This window comes from Ceratotherium simum, chromosome 37 (genome assembly GCF_057802395.1).
Source record: "Ceratotherium simum simum isolate JZ-2026a chromosome 37, ASM5780239v1, whole genome shotgun sequence".
Lineage (NCBI taxonomy): Eukaryota > Metazoa > Chordata > Mammalia > Perissodactyla > Rhinocerotidae > Ceratotherium > Ceratotherium simum.
This window is the reverse complement of record NC_141936.1, coordinates 17,632,414-17,655,001: the sequence shown is the minus strand read 5'-3', so window position 1 is coordinate 17,655,001 and position 22,588 is coordinate 17,632,414.

The following is a 22,588-nucleotide window of genomic DNA, read 5'->3' as shown; positions in this document are numbered from 1 at the left end:
CTCTACTAAAATCACTCCCTCTATTATACTTTATTATTTCTTTTCCCCTTACCCTGTTCTATTCTTCTTCATAGCATATAACACTACCTGGCATTACATCATCTATTTATTTATTTGTTTATCTTTTTATTGAGGTCATATTGGCTTTTAACATTGTATACATTTCAGGTGTGCATAATTATATTTCAGTTTCTGTATAGATTGCATCGTGTTCATCATCAATAGTCTAGTTTTTATCTGTCACCATACACATGTGCCCTTTTATCCCTTTCACCCTTCCCACATCCTCTTTTCCTCCGGTAACCACTATTCTGTTCTCCTTATCTGTGTGTTTGTTTGTTCATCTTCCACATATGAGTGAAATCATGGGGTATTTGTCTTTCTCTGTCTGACTTATTTCACTTAGCATAATACCCTCGAGGTTTATCCATGTTGTCTTTTTATGGCTGAGTAGTATTCCATTGTGTATATATACCACATCTTCTTTATTTATTCATCCATCTATGGGCACTTGGGTTACTTCAATGTCTTGGCTATTGTGAATAATGCTGCGATGAACATAGGGGTGCATAAATCTTTTTGAATTGTTGATTTCATATTCTTTGGATAAATACCCAGTAGTGGAATAGCTGGATGGTATGGTATTTCTATTTTTATTTTTTTGAGAAATCTCCATACCGTTTTCCATAGTGGCTGCACCTGTTTGCATTCCCACCAGCAGTGTGTGAGAGTTCCCTTTTCTCCTCATCCTCTCCAACATTTGTTATTTCTTGTCTTGTTAATTATAGCCATTCTGATGGGTGTGAGGTGATATCTCATTGTGGTTTTGATCTGCATTTCCCTCATAAATAGTGACGTTGAACATCTTTTCATGTGCCTGTTGGCCATCTGTACATCTTCTTTGAAAAAATGTTCATGTCCTCTGCCCATTTTTTGATCGAGTTGTTCATTTTATTTTTTGTTTTGTTTTGGTTTTTTGGGGGGTTTTTTGCTGTGGAAGATTCACCCTGAGCTAACATCTGCTGCCAATCTTCCTTTTTTGGTATGTGGGTCGCCACCACATCACGGCCAGTGACAGACATGTGGTGTAGGTCTGTACCCAGGACACGAACCCAGGCAGCCAAAGCAGAGCATGCTGAACTTAACCACCAGGGCTGGCCCTCTATTTATTTCCTGATTGTCTTTATCTTCATACACAACACATGAGCACAGGGACTATGCTTTTTTCACTGCTGTACTCCTAGTCCCTAAGGTATTGCCTGTTACATATCTGGATATCAATAAGTAGTTACTGAAATAATAAATCAAAGAATCCTGCAAGAAAAAGAAGCAAAGAAAGTCTCAAATTTTGACTGTATTATAGCCAGTTATGTTAAAGAAGCTTCAGGTTAGAGTCTCCCTAACCCCACTTCACAGATAAATACATAATTTTTAAATTAAATATAAAATTAGCCTTCAAAAACAAAAACGTAATGGAAAAGCAGCATATTGGTAGAATAGCCTATATCCTACCAGGTGACTGTGAAAGATAGTAGATCTTTTCGAAGGCTTCCTGTGCCAACCCACTGGCTGGAATTGGTCATGTGTATTTCAGCCTCACTTGTTTTCTTTTCTTTCCATTTTTGCAGCTAGTGGCAACTCAAGGGAGCACTGAAGAAACAGGACCAAGATGGGTATCAAGAAAACTGTGTTCTTCCCCACCACCTTTATCACTAACTTGAGCAAATCATTTAAACTCTCTGGATTTCCTTCTTCATTGTCCGTCTATCAACCAGGTCCATGAAACACATCTTGGCAGAATTCTGCTTTACAAATATGTTAATATCACTAGTCTTAATTAATTGTTGATGTGGTCTGTGCTTAGGCAAGTTTAGGAGATGTTGGGTTAAGGAGCTAACCGCTCGTTATTGTAGAACTTCTCAGGGCCTTTAATATAATAACATGTATTATGACCCTCCAAGATGAGGGATACAGTAAGCAGAACTCTCCAAATTTCTTTAACCAAGGAACCCCTCTAACATCTAACACATTCCTCCATGGAACACCACTTTAGGAAATACTAGAAATGATCTCCAAGGCCACCTAATGTATTAACATTTTCTGACCATGACACCATCATTCAAGGGACAATCCTGATGCTATTGAAAAGAAAAGCCACATACAAAAGAGGTTTAAAAATATCACACCCTCTTAAAACTTAATAATAAGAAAACGGACAACCCAGTAAACATTGAATTTTAGTAGACTTTTCACCAAAAAAGGTATACAAATGACTAACAAGCATATGAAAAGATGTTCAACATCATTAGTCGTTAGGGAAGTGCAAATTAAAACCACAATGAGATACCACTACACACCCATTAGAATAGCTGTAATCAAGAAGACTGATAATACCAAGTGTTGGCAAAGATATGCAGAAACGCAAACACTGAAGTTGCCCGTGTGAATGTAAAATGATACAGCCATTTTGGAAAACAGACAGGTTCTTAAAAAGTTAAACATTCACTTACCACATGACCCAGAAATTCTACACCAGGTACTTACTTAAGGGAAGTGAAAATATATATTCCCACAAAAACTTTTACTCAACTATTCATGGCAGCATTATTTATAATAGCTAGCTAAAACCTGGAAACAATCCAAATGGCCATCAACTGGTGAATGGATAAAAAATATGGTCTATCTATATAATAAAAAGGAACAAACTACTGAGACATACAACAACCTAGATGAACCTGAAGACATTACACTAACTGAAAGAAACCAGACATAGCATACTACATTAAGCAAGATTTCATTGGTATGAAATCTCTAGAAAAGCAAAAGAGACAGAAAGCAGACCAGTGATTAGCTGGGGCTGGAGGTGGAAATGGGAACCAACTGTAAATGGGAATGAATGAGGACACTTTATGGAGTGATAGAAATCTTCTAAAACTGGGTTGTGGTAATGGGTGCACACTGCATAAATTAACTAAAAATCATTGAACTGTCTACTTACATTGCATAGCATGTAAATTATACCTCAAAAAAACTATTAAAAAGAAAAGAACTGTTCAAGGATGTCCATGTGTGAGGATGAAATCAGAAATATGCTGGAGGGTGTCAGTGGAGGATTTATATATTATTCTTGAATTAGATCATTTTTCCTATAGACTCAAGTGTATACACACAACACACACACACACATGCACACACACATCTTGGTGTGGTTTACTTGATTAAAACAACAAGTTTTATTAGTGCTGATGACACCAGAACAGAAATGACAAATGTGCAAAACAATGAAGTCACTTCTTGTAAACAAAAAACAACAACAAAATATCTATATCTATCTCTAGCCTTGGATTTTATCTATATATAAAATATTATATATATATATATATATAAATACTTCCCTCTAGATAAAGATAGAGTTACTTTGGGGAAGTCACCAAAGACCCAGGGCTCAGTCTTATGGTGAACTGATTTGTCGTGTTCATAATTTGTGCCAGAGATCTTCTCCAAGGAGATGACATTTAAGCTGAGATTGAAATGATAAGAAGGAACCAGCTATATCAAGATCCACAAGAAAAGCATTTCAAGCTGAGGGGAAGACAGAGTGCAAAGACCCTAAGCAGGAACAAGCTTAGGTGTTAGAGGAACAAAAGGGAGGCCAAGCCAGCAGAGCTCATGCTTAAAGGGCCAGAGTGAACATGGTGCATTGAAATGGAAGAGATAGGGAAGGACTAGATCATGTTGGATCTTGTAGGCTCTGGTATGGCTTTTGGACTTTATTTCAAATACAATGGGAAGCTAGTGGAGGGGAGAGACATAATCTGGGTTTGCGTTTTTAAAAATCTCTCTAGTTGCTCTATGGAAAGATGAGAATGACATCAGGGAGAAGAGTTAAGAGACCACTGCAAGAGTACAAATGACACACCATAGTGACTGCGTGAATGTGTTTTTAGAATAGTATAATGGTTAAGAGCAAGGATTATGGCATTAAAAATGTGGAGGTTCACATGAACTGTGTCACTTCCTTTGGAAAACTCAAACTAAGACAAATGAGCTGTGTATTCTTAGGCAATGTCACCAGAACCTCTTATCTGTAAAATGGGATAACTGAGCAGACAAATTCCCTGATTCTAAAGTCAGGCTACTGATTTTTTTCCACATTTCCATCTAACACAATGTAAGTATAAGCTATACATAAGTCATTTTAAATGAACTTAATCTGGCTACACATTTTCCTTTGTATAAAGAATGCACGGTTTCTGCATATTTTACAATAGGAAACGATATGCTATTTGGTTTATGTAATCATAGAACATGGTCTCATAAACTGGACACTAAAATTAGTAATGGCGGTTGAAACAAGGATAAGTTAAGACCATTCAGGTATAGAGAATGTGGTAGATTGTATTTTCCAAAGATGGTTACAATGATATCTCCTGTCTCCCACAGGTGTTTTTGAACTGGGACCTTGTCACTTCCCCATCAGTAGGCAGAATCTGTTTTCTCTCCCCTTGAGTCTGAGTGGGTCCTTGTGATGGCTTTGTCCAATAGATATGATGGAAGTGATGTTGTCCCAGTGTTGGTAAGGCATTAACTAGCCTGGCAGGGTCCACTTCCTGTCTTTTGGAAGACAGCTGATGGGGAAGAAGGGTGACTTCTCTGAGACTTCTGTGCTGTGTAAGGTCCAAGTCACGTAGAGAGGCCACATAGAGAGAGAGTGGCATCAAAGTGAGTGAAGAAGCCATCCTGGAAATGGACCCTACAGCTTCTGCTGCCCCAGCTGGTGCCACGTGGAACAGAGACAAGAGGCCAAGCGAGCCCTCCATGAATTCCTGCCCCACAAAATCTTGAGCAAAATAAGTGGCTGTTCTAAGCCACTAAGTGTAGGAGTAGTTTATTACACAGCTATAGAGAACAGGAATGAGAATTTTAAAGTAATCATTAAAATTAAGAATTTGAAATTTTATAAAATGTTATTCTCTAGGATTAGACTGGCTTCAGAAAAAATTATAGGTATAGTTTCAGAAAACGTGGTGACGGTCTTTTGTGGGGAAATAGAAACAATGAAAGCAGAATCCTATTTGAAGTCTCACTTTTCTCATTAGCTGCAGAGTAATGAAAAACAGCCACCCTGAATATCCGATTTCCCCCAATACTTTAATTCTTTTCTTAGGCTGGAAGTTTTAACAATTCATCCTCTACTGCAAGTTGAAAAAATACATAATGATTTTTTAAACCTTTTTATTTCTGGGCAGCAGATTTTGAAGGTGAAGCTTTAATCACACGCTAGTCTTATAATCACCGCTGGGTTTCAACTAAAGTATTACAAATTGGGCTTTAGTTCAATTTAAATTGCACGGGCCAAATCCTACTCTTGGTTATTACAGGCAACTCCCATTGAAATCATTAGTAGTGGTACATGTGTAACTGACAAGATAATATGGCCACATGTGCTTTTGTCTTCATGTGTCTCTACACAAGTGCAGGGACAGAGGCTGGGCTGCAGAGGGGAAACATCTTGTGCTATTTGGAATAAGTTATCTTCTTGCCATACTGCGTTCACATCAACATGATGAAAAGAAAATGTAAATGTAAGAGCAAGCAGTATTTCCTTCCATCGTTTTCAGTAAGCTGGTGGTTCCTAGCAACACTGACTCTATAAACAGTTGGCCGTTCCTATCAGTAACCATGAGAAGAGTCCTGTCTGCCCTCCTTCGCCCACTCCTAGGAGACCCTGCTCCATTCACAGCTGATTGGAGGCGCAGTGTCTCAATATCAGTTCTTGGTTCCAATCCTGCCATGGACAATTATCTTGCCTGGCAAAGTGCTTGCTTTTGACCAAACAAATGTCCAATGCATATGCAGTCCAAACCACTTGCTGGAAGACTTTTTTACAGAAAGTCCTGGGGAGATACACTTTCTTTGCTCATTGAACAGTCTAGAGCTTCTAGAACAGTGGTTCTCAAATCTTCAGCATGCTTTAGAATTCCTACAGGGCTTGTTTAAAAGACAAAGTGGTGAGCACCCCACCCCCAGAGTTTCTGATTCAGCCAGACCTGGTGGTCTAGTAGTTAAGATTCAGTGCTCTCTCTGTCACAGCCCTGGTCCATGTCCCCATCAGGGAACCACATCATCCACCTGTCGGTTGTCATACTGTGGCAGCTGCGGGTTGCTGTGATGATGCTGAAAGCTATGCCAGTGGTATTTCAAATACCAGCAGGGTCACCCATGGTGGACAGGTTTCAATAGAATTCATAGATTAGGAAGAAGTACCTGGCCACCCACTTCCCAAGAAATTGGCCTTGAAAACCCTATGAGAATAGTAGTGGAGTTTGTCTGATATCACACCAGAAGGTGAGAGGATGGTGCAAAAAGACCTGGCAGGGTTAAGAGTAGAAATCCACTCAATAGCACCAACAAGGTCTGGAATGGTGGACTGAGAATTTGCATATCTAAGACCCCAGGTGATGCTAATGCTGCTGGTTCAGGGATCATACTTTGAGAACCACTGTTCTAGAATTCAGGTAACACTGTACACATAATGTCAAAAAAGATATGATCATTAATGAACAAATCTTAGACTCGAGCAGGGAAGGTAAGAAGGCAGATCAACAATTGCAGTATGGTCTGATGAGTACTATCACAGAGAAAAATAGAGGCTTCCTGGTGACACATGAGCTGATTTAGATTAAGAAGGAGGGGACAACATATAATATTTAGTGATTAAAGAAACAAATTGTAGTGAACATTGGTTGCTTTTGTCCACCAGAATCCCTTTTTCCTTCTAGTATCAAAAGAAGTGTTTTGGGGCCGGCCCCATGGCATAGTGGTTAAGTCCAGCACACTCTCCTTTGGTGGCCCGAGTTCGCAGATTCAGATCCTAGGTGCAGGCCTACACCAATCGTCAAGCCACGCTGTGGTGGCCAGCCACATACAACAATAGAGGAAGAGTGGCACAGATGTTAGCTCAGAGCTAGTCTTCCTCAAGCAAGAAAAGATGAAGATTGGCAATAGGTGAGCTCAGAGTGAATCTTCCTCACCGAAAAAAAAAAAAACTGTTTTCCTTTTGGGAACCAACTGCCACATCTGCTGTCAATCATACCTGCCACTGGGGGCCATGTGACCCAGGCTGGCCAATCAGAGCCTTTTTCTTGGGATTGACAATGACACTGGGAGAGGTAGTCCTTCTCCTTCTGAGATCCCCAGCAATAAGGACCTTGTATGCCTGGAGCTCCTGTGGACCATCCTTACCACCATGTGGACAGAGCCAGGCTGAGAATAAAGCCATGGCTGATCATATTTTTGCAAAGGTGACCACAAAAATGTCTCCCATCCCACACGCTTTTCTTTGCCATGCCTCCTGTCTCTTGGGATTCTTGCTCATGGAACCCAGTCACTGTGCTGTGAGGAAGCCCAAGCAGCCACAGGAAAAGGCTGCATATCAGTGTTCTGGCAACATCTCCAGCTGAAGTCCCAGCCAACTACTAGCATCAATCACAATTTATGTGAATGAATGAGCCTGCAGACGATTTCTTTACCAACCCTAAGTCCTAACACCGTGAAGGGCTATTCAAGTTCAAGTTACACAAGGTAAGTCAAACATATTTAGATTAGATGACCTTTACATTTCCCACTCTGTATAAATGCTAATCTTCATCAAAAGAAGAAGTATTTTAAGGTAAATATTATATAGGTCCCTATACCTAAAAGTCATCCTTAACATAAATCCTAAAATAAGCACCTGGAAGCATTGCTTTATAGAGTTGTGACAGCATGGGAAGCACCTAGCCAAGAGTTAGAGACCCTCTTAGCTTTTAAGAGTTGGGAAAGTTATTACACGCTAAAAGAACACACCAATTAGACTATTTAAGCTAGTTTCATCTGAAAACTATAGATATGATTGGAAATCTCTCTTTACAGCTAAATGCACATATTTGATACAAACAATTTGGATTGAACAATTAGTGGGAGTTAACTAATTGGGCAAGCAGGGTCAATGTGGAGCTTTCTCCTAAAACACATTTGCCTTGGGTAATAAAGGAACATTCCAAGCACCAACCCAAGGATTGTTGGCTTAGCAGCTGGCTATATATGGAAGAACAGGAAGTGAACTAGGAGCACTGATTGCTTTTCCTTCTCTGAAACTCACAACCAGGAAGTGGTAAAATATTCCTAATCATGACAATCATGACATGACTTCCCATGATGACACATCTTATTCACTCGATAGGTGACACAGAAGCCTATGACACCTCTGTTGTGCTACTTTCCTCTTTCTGGAGCCCTTCAAAGGACAGGGCTATGTGTTGGGGGGGGGAAATATTCAGGGACAAAGGTGAAAATGACCATTTCCCTCAAAAGGGAATTTTTTTAATTAATTAAATTTCTGCCTTAACTCTCCACTTACCTTTCTCAATATACCCGTAACACAAAGTATCATTATTCAGGCAACTAAGATATTTCATAGCATTTTCAGAAAGCCTCAAAAGAACTTTCAAATGCCACACAACCCATCTCCCATGGGCTGAATTGTGACCCCAAATATTCATAGGTTGCATTCCTAACACCCTGTACATCAGAATGTGACTGTATTTGGAGATAGGGTCTTTTAAGAGGTTATTAAGCTAAAATGAGGTCATTAGGGTGGGTTCTAATCCAATATGACTGGCGCATTTATAAGAAGAGGAGATTAGGACACAGACATATACACAGGAAAGACCACGTGAAGACACAGTGAGGAGACAGCCATCTATAAGATAAGGAGAGAGGCCTCAGAAGAAATAACCCTGCCAACACCTTGATCTTAGACTTCTAGCCTCCAGAAATGTGAGAAAATAAGTATGTGTAGTGTAATCCTCCAGTCTGTGGTACTTTGTTATGGCAGCCCTTGCAAACTATTACACTATCCATTTGCTTTTAGCCAAAACAATGATCTAATGGCTCAACCGTTTTATAGATTTCTAGAGATAGAAATCCCATATTATTCCATAGTAAATACTTCTTAGAGACTGGCCCATTTCTGTGCTCATATAGGTAATTTTTATAGTCACCAAGTTAATTTAATCAAGGTAGAAAACTAGTTATGCTCTCCTACCCACATCCTACTCCTCCATCACTTTTCTCCTTGTTTTCAGCTTGAAAAGTATGGCTTGATGTACTTTCCAAACAATTAAACTCTGTATTTGTCTCTTCTAATTACGTTTCCTTGTGATTGAAGACCCAAGTAAATTCAAATACATTCTTAATATGTCGGTACTCATTAAATGTTCTCTGACTGAAAGGAACTCTAAGACAAAGTTCAGTTTCATTTCTTAGTTTGTTTTTTCAATCTAACATCTATGAGCTAACATTTAGATTCAACACTGAGCATAAACACCTATTTTATTCAAGACAAGCACCCCACTTCCATTCTGATCTTCCTCTTCTCATTCCATTGACTCCGTAGTCAAAGAGCTAAGGAAAATGCCTTTCCTCCATTCCTCCAAAGGAGAGAAATTAATTTTCCAGTCATGTAAATAGACACAGGTTTATGGCTTTCTGACTTCTGAGTCACAGATTGGAAAACAGACTAAGGATGTTATAAACAGTTATGATTACAGCTGTTGTTTAGATGTTTAGGAAATGGCGTTTAATTTTGTCATTCATCTACTTCAAGCAGGGAAAATCAGAAATTATACTTGTAATAATATGATATTTACCTCAGCAGAGTTTATTAGAACGTCATTCAACAAATTTTGTACAGTAATTGCAATTAAATTACCTCCAATTGCGATCAAGGGCAAGTAATATTTTCTCAGATTTCAGCATCCTGGTGGCAGGTGTCTTCAACTCTTGACTATTCCATGGATTTTAAAGAGGAATTAGGTTAAATCATCAGTTACAACTCTAAGTTTATTTCATCTTTCCTTGTTGAATTAGTCATCAACATATTTTTGTACCCTAATGTGAGGTCTTTTGTTTTCCTGCTTACTTCATGGGATGTGGTGTTTGTTATTAGCATGTTGTATTTTAAATACTTTGTTCAGCCTTTAGAATGTTACACAGGAAAAGAGAAGCCTATAATCCATTAAGGAATCCATTTCTAAAAAACACCACCAGTGCATCAAAGAAATTTGCTGCATTTGTTTGGGTAAATTCTAACTACAATGCAGTGATCTTTTCTGACAAGAAGTCAAAAAACTTTGATAGTTATAAACATTGATAGTTATTAAACAAAAGCAGACAGTGAGAGGTCTATGGTGTACTAAGGGAATAATTTCCTCTTTGTGTGTTTTTGTTTATTACCAACCATGGAATAAATGATTCAATCCTTCTCCAAACTGTTGCAGAGTTAATACATACTTATTCGCAGAAAGATAAATCTGAACCTTGTTTAGCTCTAGGTATAATGTATCTGTTGAGAATTAAAAATGTGTTGGCACTCTTTGGGGAGAAACAAAGAAAGAGTGTTTACTGTGACTTTTAGCCTCATATTTCCTCTTGCCAATTGCCAACCGGGTCATTCTTTCACAGCATCGACTGGTTAGCATTGAAAGTTTCATATAAATATTTCTTTCCTAAGTTAACAGCTCGTATTCCTCCATTTCTTCCAGCATTTTTCCTTCATGTGCATCAATCAAGGCTCTTCTTGTCACTGGCTGCTCTCTGGCGAAAGCTACCACCATATGGCCCCACTTCAACTTGTAAAGGGTGTTTTAAAAGTCCATAAAGTACTGAAATCTTCAGGAAAAAAGAGAGATTAATGTTAGAATTTTTACTACTGTCTTGCACAGCAGCTGCCACAGTTGAGGAAATTTATGACTGCAATAGCTTCTACTGTGTTGAAAGGAATCCATAAATGAGTCTTAACTTTACATGACACCAGACACTAGCATTAATCAAGATTATGATAGTCCGTTATCAGCAAAGCAAGTGCATCACCAGAATTATATACAAGTTAGAGACAAGCCATTATCTTTATGACCTTGGGTACATCACTTTTCTTCCATTAACCTCTATTTTTTAATCTCTCTTGTTCATTTCTAGCATAGAATACTAAGATTCTATGACCTATAGAGCAAATTTAAATTTCTATATATAAACATCACTCTTGGTATTTTAATTCTGGAATCTATCGTCTCTTTACATAGAAGGTAGGAGGTGCAAGCAGATCTGATCGAAATTAGTCACTGCCTAGGAACAAAGAAACAACCAGATGTGTAGCAGGGTCTACTCTGCCAGAGTTCTTAAACTGAGACTTTATAACCAAAGGCAACGCTTAGAATCGCTTAATGCACATGCCATATGCATAAGAATATAACCAAAATTTACCAAGCATTCAAATTAAGCATACACAACTCATTACAAATCTCTTATGCAACCATAACTACAAATAAACTGTGCATATGTGAGTTTTATTTAGATTACCCATAATTCTCCCAACTCGGAATTAGAAACAGAGTTGATATGGGTCTTTGCTCGTCTCTCTGCTATGCTCACAGGAGTCCAGCTCAGTTGAACATCAGGTTCAGTCACTGAGCACTTCTTCGTGCTTAAGACACAAGCAAAATGTTTCTTTCATCAAGCCAGCTAACAAATACGTGAGTTAAGGGAACCACAAACAGCAATAAAGTGCTGGACCTGACCTGTCATTTATAAAAATATTTGGCCTGCGAGACATCCACAACACTTAGATTTGCAAAACACAAGTAATTCTCATAGATCCAAATTACAGAATAATTTAGAATAACCTGAACTAATGCTACACATTCTGCCACACCCTTTCTGGACTCTGGCTTTCCTTTCAATGCTTTCTATGTTCCTCAGCTCTCACTCACAGTGGAAAAGTCTATTTAGTTTACAGAATAATTTAGAATAACCTGAACTTATGCTACACATTCTGCAACACCCTGTCTGGACTTTGGCTTTCCTTTCAATGCTTTCTATGTTCCTCAGCTCTCACCCACAGTGGAAAAGTCTATTTAGTTATCTCTCAGAAACCTCAAGTGTCGCCTTTGATGGGAAAGGGCTATCCAGAAAGATAGCCCCCAGAAAATGAATTCTCCGTAATTAGCGCTTCCTAATTCCTGGCAAACAGTTCCTTCTAATGAGTTCCTTTAAGCCTGAATATTGAGAATTACTGTGGCAAATGCTGCCAATACCCTACCCATATCTGACACAGCCCACCCTGGAAGTCACCTGCAGATAGGTAGACCCTTCTTGAACATGCTGACAGCTTCTTACCTCAAGCACCTCCATCTGTCAGTGCAGGTTATCTGACCAAATGAGAGAGCACAGGGCAGGCTGGAAGTATCAGGAGTTAGCACCTAATTAAGTACAATCCTCAAACCATGAGGTACGGTGAATGGATAAACACACCAACCTTCGCAGCTCATTAGTTGGATAATTCTGAGGTGTGTTCTCCATAGACTCTCATAGGTCCGTCCCCCCACCCACCCACCCAGGGATTGGATCTGCCTCCCACAACAGTAGCTCCAGTAATCAACATACTTTATTTTTATTTTCCTCTCCTCCCTGGCTCACTTCCCAACTCCCTCTCTGTGCTTCCTGAGATCATCTCCCTAATTAACTTTTATACCCAAATCTTTGTCTGAGCTCTACTGTGAGGCAACTTAAGATAAGCAAAGAGCAAAGGTAAAACTCTGATTATGGAATTATCAGAATTCAAGCCAGGGGGAGGGAAGGAGAAGAAGGGATCTGTTCCAGAGACCCAGCTGCTGAGTTAGGGTGGGTGAAACTGGCCATTGGCAGCAAATATTCAGGCACGAAGCTGGTCAAAACCACAGACATGAGCACCCATAAGCGAGAGAGATGGACCTTCCTACTGCTTCGTCTCGCGATCAAGAACCAAGACTGAGGAATTTGAAGTGATTTCAGGAGAAGATTGGTCAACCAAAGTTAAGAGGGCAAGTTCTGAGCAGATGAGCCAGGCAGGAAAAAGCCAGAGGCAGGAACTAATTTAGATAAGTTAATAGACAGGCTTGAAGTCTACATGCCACAAACTAAAGACACCTTCCAGGGAATTACAATAGAGTCTTAGCTGAAAGTGGAGTCATGAAACTGGATTTTCCCCCAGAAAGTCAAGTTGCACTGGAGAAACTAGGTGTCTGATTCTACGTGGTCAATGAGATGAAGCCAAGCATCATGAGCATCTCTCTACCCAATAAGGCATGGTGACTTCTGGGTTTAAGGGGTAGATCTAGAATCTAGGTCTTCTGACTTCCTGAGTAAAGCGTGTTGTTAACTTACCAGTAAACATCTGAGTACTTTAAAATGAAAACACACACACTCACACACACATATACCTGTCATATCTTAGGTACCTAGGCACATATTTGATGATCGAATGAAATAAAATTAACAAGGAAAAAGACACTAGTGTTCTTTTTCAAATCTTTTCATTCACATTTAAAAAAAATTTAGCTTTTACTGCTAAAAGACTAGTCTTATGTTTCTGTTATTGTTGAGTTTAGAAGATAATAAAATAAAGATCCTAATTCCATAAGGGTGGAATCAACACATCAACTGCCGATTACATCATGGGTTTATTCCATCTTCCCAAGCCTTGCAATCTTTCTATTGAGTTTGATGTGCCAGGTCCCAAAATTGGGAATTGCTTCAAGACAGATATTTTTTAAATAAAGAAAGTATTGTTGGTTTCAAGTATGATTGTCTCAAATATAAACAACCACACAAATTCGAAACATGTTGGATGAAATGGTAGAAGAAAAACAGAGGAAGAAGCAGTAAAAATAGAAGTCGTGTACATAAGAGTATAGGGTATGAAGTAGAGGATTTATTCTGGAATTATACAAAGCCAGTGAAAAAGATATCATTTGGAACATAGTATTGTGCAATTCTAGTCAATGTAAGAGGTAATCAAAATGTTTCAGGGGGGCTGAAATGTTTGAAACATGAGGACAAGTGTTGGCCCATTTAATACCTTAGAGAAAAGAAAACTATGGGAAAATTTTTTCCAAGGGTATATGCATGAGCCAAATTCTTCGCTCACATACTTGTACATGGGACCTAATTCTGCTCTTGGATATTTGTGGCAACTCTACATTCTCCAAACTTAGGGCTTGTGTGAAACAGGAGTTAAGCATATGGCAAACTCCAGCTTGCGTGGCAATGTAGCTTCTGTTAGCAGTAAACTGCTCATTAGTATGCAGTGGAACTTTTTAAAAGGAAAACAACATTAATGACTATAAGCCATTTGTAAACCTTTTTAAGAGTTGGAATTCAAAATAAGATTGAATGACATAAAGCAAATATAGGCGTAATCCACCACCCCCATCCATCAAGTCCTTCTCCCAGAACAGATGATTCAGCCAGCCCAGCTTAATCTAAGAAAGCATAAACCTAATTTAGCAGCCCATGGTATGTTTCTGAGAGGCATACCAGAGACACATGGGACGACCTAATGACTCGTAACTTTATATCATCACCCGTCTTCCAGGTGGAGAGAGGAGGAGGAGCTCCTGGGTGGGTGGTGCTCTCAGCCTCCCTGCACCTCCCTGGGAAGTAAATGCTTCCCAACCATTAGGAAAACAGCTTGCCCTTAGGCTGTTTTCTTCTTCTTGTTTACGTGGTCACTATCTTCAAACTACAGAACATGGAAACAAGCTGTAACTTTAAAAACTAAAAGGCTTTGAAAAGAAATCAAATCACTTCTGTGAACAGAATGGTGGGTATTAACTGTGTTTTCAAGTCACAACTCCTTAAATGGGTGGATGTGGTGTTTCAAGCGACTGCACACCCATGGGGTCCTTCCTCTTCTTCATATGGTTTGGTGTAATTGACGTTAACCTATAAAAACACATGTATCTGCTTGTTGGGAGTTCCTTGGATCTTCTAGGTCTGTTCTTTCTTGGCAAAAATTTGATTTGACAACTATGGAGTATGCAGCAAGTGCTGAGCAGAAGAACTTAGAAGGGGAAAGCAATTAGCTTTAGCCCAAGTTCATTTGGGGTGGTATGAAACATAGTGATAAAAGATAAGACGTTGAGAGAGAGAGAGATGTTAGACTTGAAACGAAAACTAAAGAGACAACTGAAATGTATTAAGGATCGAGATCTTCACTTGTCTTCTTTTTTTTTTTAACAACAAAAAATAAGAGCTCAGAACACGATGCCATTCAATAGAAACATACCCCACACAGAGTGTACCAGAGGAATCACTTCATTTGGCTGAGCCACTGCCTGACTATAAATGGACAGAGTGTGAAATCAGAACAGCAGTCTACGTCAAGGTGCTTGTAGAAGAGTAGGCAGGGAAAAGACAATTGTCCATTGGAGAACAATAAAACAAAACACCCTTAATTTCAGAGGCTGAAGGAGGAAAGCATAAACACTACGAACATGGTCAACACAGCTCCATGGCCAGAGGAAAAAAATTGCCAAGGGAGTACTAAACTGCTACACAAGCCACAGAAACGCTAGATTATTTACTCAAGAGAAGGAGCACAAGAGGATCCACAGAAAAGGCAGTGGGAACAAAGAAACTCAGTCATTTAACATGCCAAGAGAAATAAGAAGTAGCAACAACATTTTAAAACCTTAATTTATGAGGGAAAGAAAAAAATTATCGGTCTCAGCCAAGAAAAATAATAGATCTGCATATCTTCAGCGATTGGATTTTTGCATTCCTAAATACGTGTCTGTGGTTTATGATTCCCGGGTCCTTTTGGGAGCATGAAAACTGACCTCCCTAAACTTCTCTCTAAGCCACTTTTCTCCCACCAACATGTGGATGAGGTGTTTACTATCCTCACTCAGCTGGTGCACTCCATAACTCAAGAGCACCATCGTTTACTGTGAGAATCTTAAAGCTCTCTCATAGCTCAATAGACATTTTCCTTACTGCAAATAGGCTCTTCCTCTGGATTCTTAGGAGATGGAAGGGAGTAAAGAAAGGAGTGAATTGTTTGTCTGTTCTTTGACCTTAATCACAATAGAGGAAAACCTGGAAATAAAATGAGAGCCCAAAAGGGTGCACTTCAGTTTTGTTTGCAGAGTTTCATTTCAGTTACTAATTAAAAAAAAAAAAACCTCAGCAAATTTAATTAAATATTAACAAGTGTTAATGCTGGGTGGTGGAAACACACACATTTTTGTAAATTATTATTCCCTTTATTTTTCTAAATACCTAAAATTTTAAAAGAAAAATTACTTTAAAATAAGATTAATGGGAGATTGTATGGTACAAAGTTTAACAAAGAATGTCTGTGGTCTATACCAACAAGAATTACATAGTTTAGAAGAGAAATGCCCAGAATTTCAGAATTGTCTGTTCTATGATATCAATGAATTTCAACCCAGCTATAAATTACCATCATGTGGGGGCAGTTTTTATAAAATGTGGTTCCTATTCAAGGCTCACCCCAGGCCAACCAAAAATGAGAATCAAATGAGTGTAAGGCCCAGGCATCTATATTTTTTAAAAGTTTCTCTGATGGTTCTAAATGTATAATCGGCATTAAGAACAATTCATATCTCTTGGGACATTATTCTCTGCTACCTTGGGGTGAAAGCAGAAAGAGTGTGACAACAGAAAGAGCCCTAGAGTGTAAACCGGGAGATCTGGGTTCTAGACACAATTTTATTACAAGCTGAGTAACATTAGACAATTCATTTAATCTCTTCAGAATCCACTTCCCTTTTCTGGAACATGAAAGCCCTGTACCAGATAAATAAAGAGGTCTGTTCCTTGTTCCAAGATTCTACTAATTAAATATAAAAAGAAGAAAACAATTCAGCATTGTTGTATTAGTTGGAAATGTTTTCTACAACAGTATTTTCAATAGAATGATGGAATATGCACTTCTCATTGCAGCTAACTTGTATTTGGCTTGCTTAACTTATCAAAGATTCCTACATGTGGCTAATTCTGGAGGATCCTTTTAAGACACTGTTGGAAGAGAGGATTCCATCGTTTCATTATTATAAATCAATGGGATGCATCAGCCATGAATAAAGGTGCCTGACTGTGCTTAGTGGAATTGCTTGCCTTCTGTTAAATAAAGATGGGTCTTGCACTTTCAAATTACAACAGTAAAAGAATACCCAGATAAAAGGGATAATTTTATAAAGTAGCTACTTTCCCAGCAAATGACCTTAGGGAAACATTGAGACCATTGGGTCTAGCATTCAGCAGACCTTCCCTTCCACCACTCTCACTTCCCCCAAACTCCTACCCTCCCCCCCAAATCTTCTACCTCCGTGAAAATGACTAGCTCGCCCACATGTGCCCTGTGTTTACCTTAAAGTCATGTGGGTAAAGCCAGCCTGTGGCAAATTGCTCAGTCATTTTGGATGAAAAGGAAAATGCTTGATGCACTCATTTTTTAAAGACGTTAGATGTTGTAAGAAGAACTCTTTTTTTTTTCCATAGGTCACTAACCCAAAGGAAAAAAAATTACCTGAAGGTCACATATAAGTCAACGTTGCGGTTTCTTGTGACATGACCGGAAACAAATGGATTAGCAGCAAGAGGTTCAGGGAGAGCAAGAGGGGCTCTGGGAGCTCGAACTAGACAACGGAGGTGGGGAGAAGGCATGCAACCAGGCCAACAACATCCTTCAAAAGTGGATGGCAACAGATAACCAGTCTACTACCAAACCCAGCTGAGATCACAAACATTCATTCAATTCTGGCAAAAACTAACTAAAGATCTTGTCCTACGAGGCCTAGAGAACTGGGCAGAGTGTCACAAACAGAAATTGGGCAAGAGGGAATGTGACAAGGGCTGGGATATGTGACCCAGGCTGCAGGGTAGGACTCAAGAATTAAGCAGAAAGCAGCCCAGTGACAAGCCCAACATCCCAGAGGTAGAGCAGGACCAGCAGCAAGGATGAATGATTGCTGATGCACCCGGCTGTAGACTAAGGACCACTAATTTGCCCTCTAACACACAACCTGGAGAATGGGACTGAGCTGGTAGTTTTGGTTAAGAGGTCTCTCCAATGGAGAGGAGAAAATGGAGAGGCAGTCACACAACCAGGGTATTAAAAAAAGCAACTTAGAGTTAACTGTAGTGAGTTTTCCTATTTTTAGAAAAAAGGGAGAAAATTGAAATTGAGTCAATATGTAGCAAAAGTAACTGTGATTTCATGCCCTGAGAGTGCCATTAATGGTTGTTGAAAAAAGCTAGAGATACTCAGAGAACATGAAAAAGCCAATGGATTAGAAAGAGGGAAAGATATGGAAAACCACAGGAAGAGAGACAAAAGGAGAAAGAGGAAGAAGAGAGAGAGGGCCCAGCAAATTCCACCCGTAGAACTTCTAGTCCCTGCAGCATCACTCTCCCCTCTTCACAATTTTTCCCTCTGACTTCTGTTCTAATACTTGTGTTTCTACTTTCCCCACCGAGTGGACAAAACAAGACCTCTTGGGGTGAATCTACTGGAAATTCTCTCCTTGTTGCCCTCCCCACAACAGTGCCAGTCAGTAATTCCTATACTTTCCTCTAAAACTGGTTTTGACGCTTTCGGGTCACATGTTCTTCTCTTTCACCCCTCCCTCCCTTCATCCAGCCAGTTATAACCCCCTCATTTAGTTGGCTGTTGCAGGACCTCACACATCCCTTAGGCTTCGCCCAGCTCCAGTGCTCCTGGAAGGTCTAAGCTCTTCACCGCAGCCCTGACAGTGGTCCCCTCTCCATCACAACCACCTTGGAAGATGTCTCTACTATAGAGAATGAACCTAACTCTTTGGGGAAATGACTGTAGGAAAGCCTGCTATACAAACTGGATGTTAGAAGGACACTTCCTCTGACCTACCGTGTAGAAACAGCCTTCTACCAATTGTGTCTTTACATCATTTAATTAAAGAAGGCAAATTTTGCAATAAATTGTCTTTTGCATTGATAAGGACCACAACAGTTCTGGCTTTGAGAGCAAAGGCATGTGGTTTTTAACAGTAAGATTTATTGTGGAAATGCTGCAGAAGCTCTCAAAGAAGGGTGAAGAGGAGACAGAGCAAGAACTTTCAGGCACAGCCAGCTTCCGCCTCTCCTCATCTAGCAGGATCTGGATGTAGATGTGGAATTGATGGCAGTGGGTGTGGATGGTCCTTCCATGACTCTTGGTCATTATAATGGCTTATGTAACCTTTGTCTTTGGTCCAATGTCTTAGCATATCCTACTAATTCTTTCATCAAGCCCAGAATCAACTACATTAAGGTCAGAAAGATTACAAAATCTCAACATTTCTTTATTAGTATTTATATAAACGTTAATGTGATTAAATGAGTTTGAGTAGTATGGATGGGTATGTGTGTTTGTTGCATGGCGGTAGTAAGAACACATTATACTTTTTGTATTAATTCTTATGGGAAAAAAGTCCAACTGTTTAAGTCTACTCACTATTAACTATATTTTTCTAGAATACAAACTTGAAGTATGACAGGGACTGCCTTCACCCTGAACAGTGGTGCTGTCCCCCTTTTGCCCCTCTCTCTGAGCAAGCCATCCTTCCTCAAGAGAACACTGAAAATTCACTCAAGTTTAGATGTCGTCTTTGCTGACCCCCCCCTTGTAGAGGTTAAGCATATTAACATTTAAGCTTAAGTCCTTTCTCTCCAGATCAAAGGACTTCTCTCTTATAGAAGAGAGGAAGCATCCCTTCCTTACTGAATTTAATCTCAAAAGAGATTGATTCTCCAAAGAGATGTGTGTTTTCATTTTGCACCTCTATGGTGGTTTACCTCTAGAACTGTATCTTATAAAAATGAAATAAAACTGTCATTGGTTGGAGAAGCCCATAGACACTTCTCCTGTCTACTGTATGTAGATAAATGCATAGAGAGATAAATAGACGATAGGTTTGTTGTTAGTGCCATCAAGTCGATTCCTAGTAACCCTCTGTACAGCAGAGCAGAACCCTGCCCAGTCTTTTTGCACCATCCTCTCACCTTCCAGCCTATATCTGACAATGCTGTGCTGCTATTCACAGGATTTGCATGGCGAATTTTTTTTCTGAGGTGGATGGCCATGTCCTTCTTCCTAGTCTGTCTAGTCTGGAAGCTCCGCTGAAACCCGTCCACGATGGGTGACACTGCTGGTGTTTGAAATACCAGCGGCATAGCTTTCAGCATCACAGCAATATGAAGTTGCCACAGCACGACAACCCACAGATGGGTGGTGTGGTTCCCTAACTGGGAAACAAACCCAGGCCACAGCAGTGAGAGCTCCGAATCTTAACCACCAGACCACCAGGGCTGGCTAGATACATACATACATACATACATACACACACACATAGATAAAGCAAAAGACAAATGATAAAAGAAAAAGGCAAGATACGCCATCACGTACATAAGGCTTTAACAAACCAATAAAAATAAGTGAACAACCCGACAGAAAAATGAGCAAATACTATCAAGAGGTAGTTCACAGAAAATGAAATACAAACAGCTAATAAATACATGAAAGATGCTTAATTTCACATATAATTAAGTATATACAAATCGAAACAATGGGATTCTTTTATTTTCTTAACTATAAAATGAAATTTTTTTAATATTTAAAAGTTTAATTAAAATCGAACTGGTCTGATGGTGTTGCGGAAACAGGCTTTCTCATCAATTATTGGTGAATACATAAAATAGGGCAACATTTTTGGAGGACAGTTTGGGAATATCTACCAAAATTTTAAATATACATGCACTTGACCCAACAAATCCAATGGATATAGTCTCCTGAATAAACGGATGTTATTACAACAAAAAACTAGAAGCAATATTAATTTGCATTAAGAAATTGTGATACCACCATCCAGTAGAATACTGAGTAGCTCTTAAAAGGGAGTGAATTAGATTTATATTAAATTAGAATTTACAAGAAATATATATTCTGCAATCTCACTTGTATAAACAAGGAAAAGAATAAGTATAGAGACAAATTTAGGTATATGCCTAGATATAGCTGTATACTTTCACCTGCGTTTGTGTAAACCTTTTCTGGAAGGATAGACAAGAAGCAGTTAAGAGGATTACAGGGCTCCTTCCACTTCCACCATCGTGTTTTCCTTTTGCATTTGGCAAGCTTTGAGTAAAAGAAGGCTTTCCCTAAGTCTCTTCAATAAATGGTGTTGAGAAAACTGGACAGCCACATGCAAAAGAATGAAAGTGGACCATCTGCTATCGCCATTCACAAAAATTAACTCAAAATGGATCAAAGACCTGAAGGTGAGACCTGAAACTATAAAACTCGTAGAAGAAAATATAGGCAACACGTTATTTGACGTTGGTCATAAAGGAATCTTTTCAGATGACATGCCTACCCAGACTAGGGAAACTAAAGAAAAAATAAACAAGTGGGACTTTATCAGATTAAAGAGCTTCTACAAGACAAACGAAACCAGAATCAAGATGAACAGACAACCCACCAGCTGGGAGAGAATATTTGCAAAACATACATCTGACAAGGGGTTGATCTCCATAATATATAAAGAACTCACACAACTGAACAACAAAAAAACAAACAACCCGATCAGAAAATGGGCAAAGGAAATGAACAGACACTTCTCCAAAGAAGATATACAGATGGCCAATAGGCACATGAAAAGATGTTCAACATCATTAATCACCAGGGAAATGCAAATCAAAACAACACTAAGATATCACCTCACGCCCGTTAGAATGGCTATAATCACCAAGACAAAAAACAACAAGTGTTGGAGAGGATGTGGAGAAACAGGAACCCTCATACACAGCTGGTGGGAATGCAAACTGGTGCAGCCTCTATGGAAAACGGTATGGAGATTCCTCAAAGAATTAAAAATAGAGATGCTCTATGATCCAGCCATCCCACTACTGGGAATCTATCCAACAAACCTGAAATCAACAATCTAAAGAGGCTTATGCACCCCTATGTTCACTGCAGCATTATTCACTATAGCCAAGGAGTGGAAGCAACCTAAGCGTCCCTCGACTGACAATTGGATCAAGAAAGTGTGGCATATATATACAATGGAATACTACTCAGCCATAAAAAAAAGACAAAATCGTCCCATTTGCAACAACATGGATGGGCCTGGAGGGCATTATGTTAAGTGAAGTAAGCCAGAAAGAGAAAGACAAACACTGTATGATCTCACTCATACGTGGAATATAAACCAACACATGGACAGAGAAAACTGTATGGTGGTTACCAGGGGCAAGGGGGGTAGGGGGTGGGCACAAGGGGTGAAGGGAGACATATGTATGGTGATGGACAAACAAAAATGTACAACCCAAAATGTCACAATGTTAAACACTATTAAAACATCAATTAAAAAAAAAAAAGAAGGCTTTCCCTGGCTTTTCTAGGTGAGTTTATCATTCCATGAGTCCAGAGATGGGGGGAGGTGGCTAGAAAGTCTCCCCATAATTTGTCCTTCCTGCTCATTGCCTAGAGGGAAACCACCGTAGTTTACACAAGTTGTCTTTCTGATGGTCCCTTTACAAGGCTCATTTCCATTGTGATCAACTCTTTGTAAGCCCCAAAGAGCCCGTATATCGACGTCACTCAGTAAGCCTCAGATTCTCCTGCAGCTACTGTCATGGTGGGGCAGGAAGGCTCCACCAGTGACCCAGAGCTTGAGAGTGCAGAAAA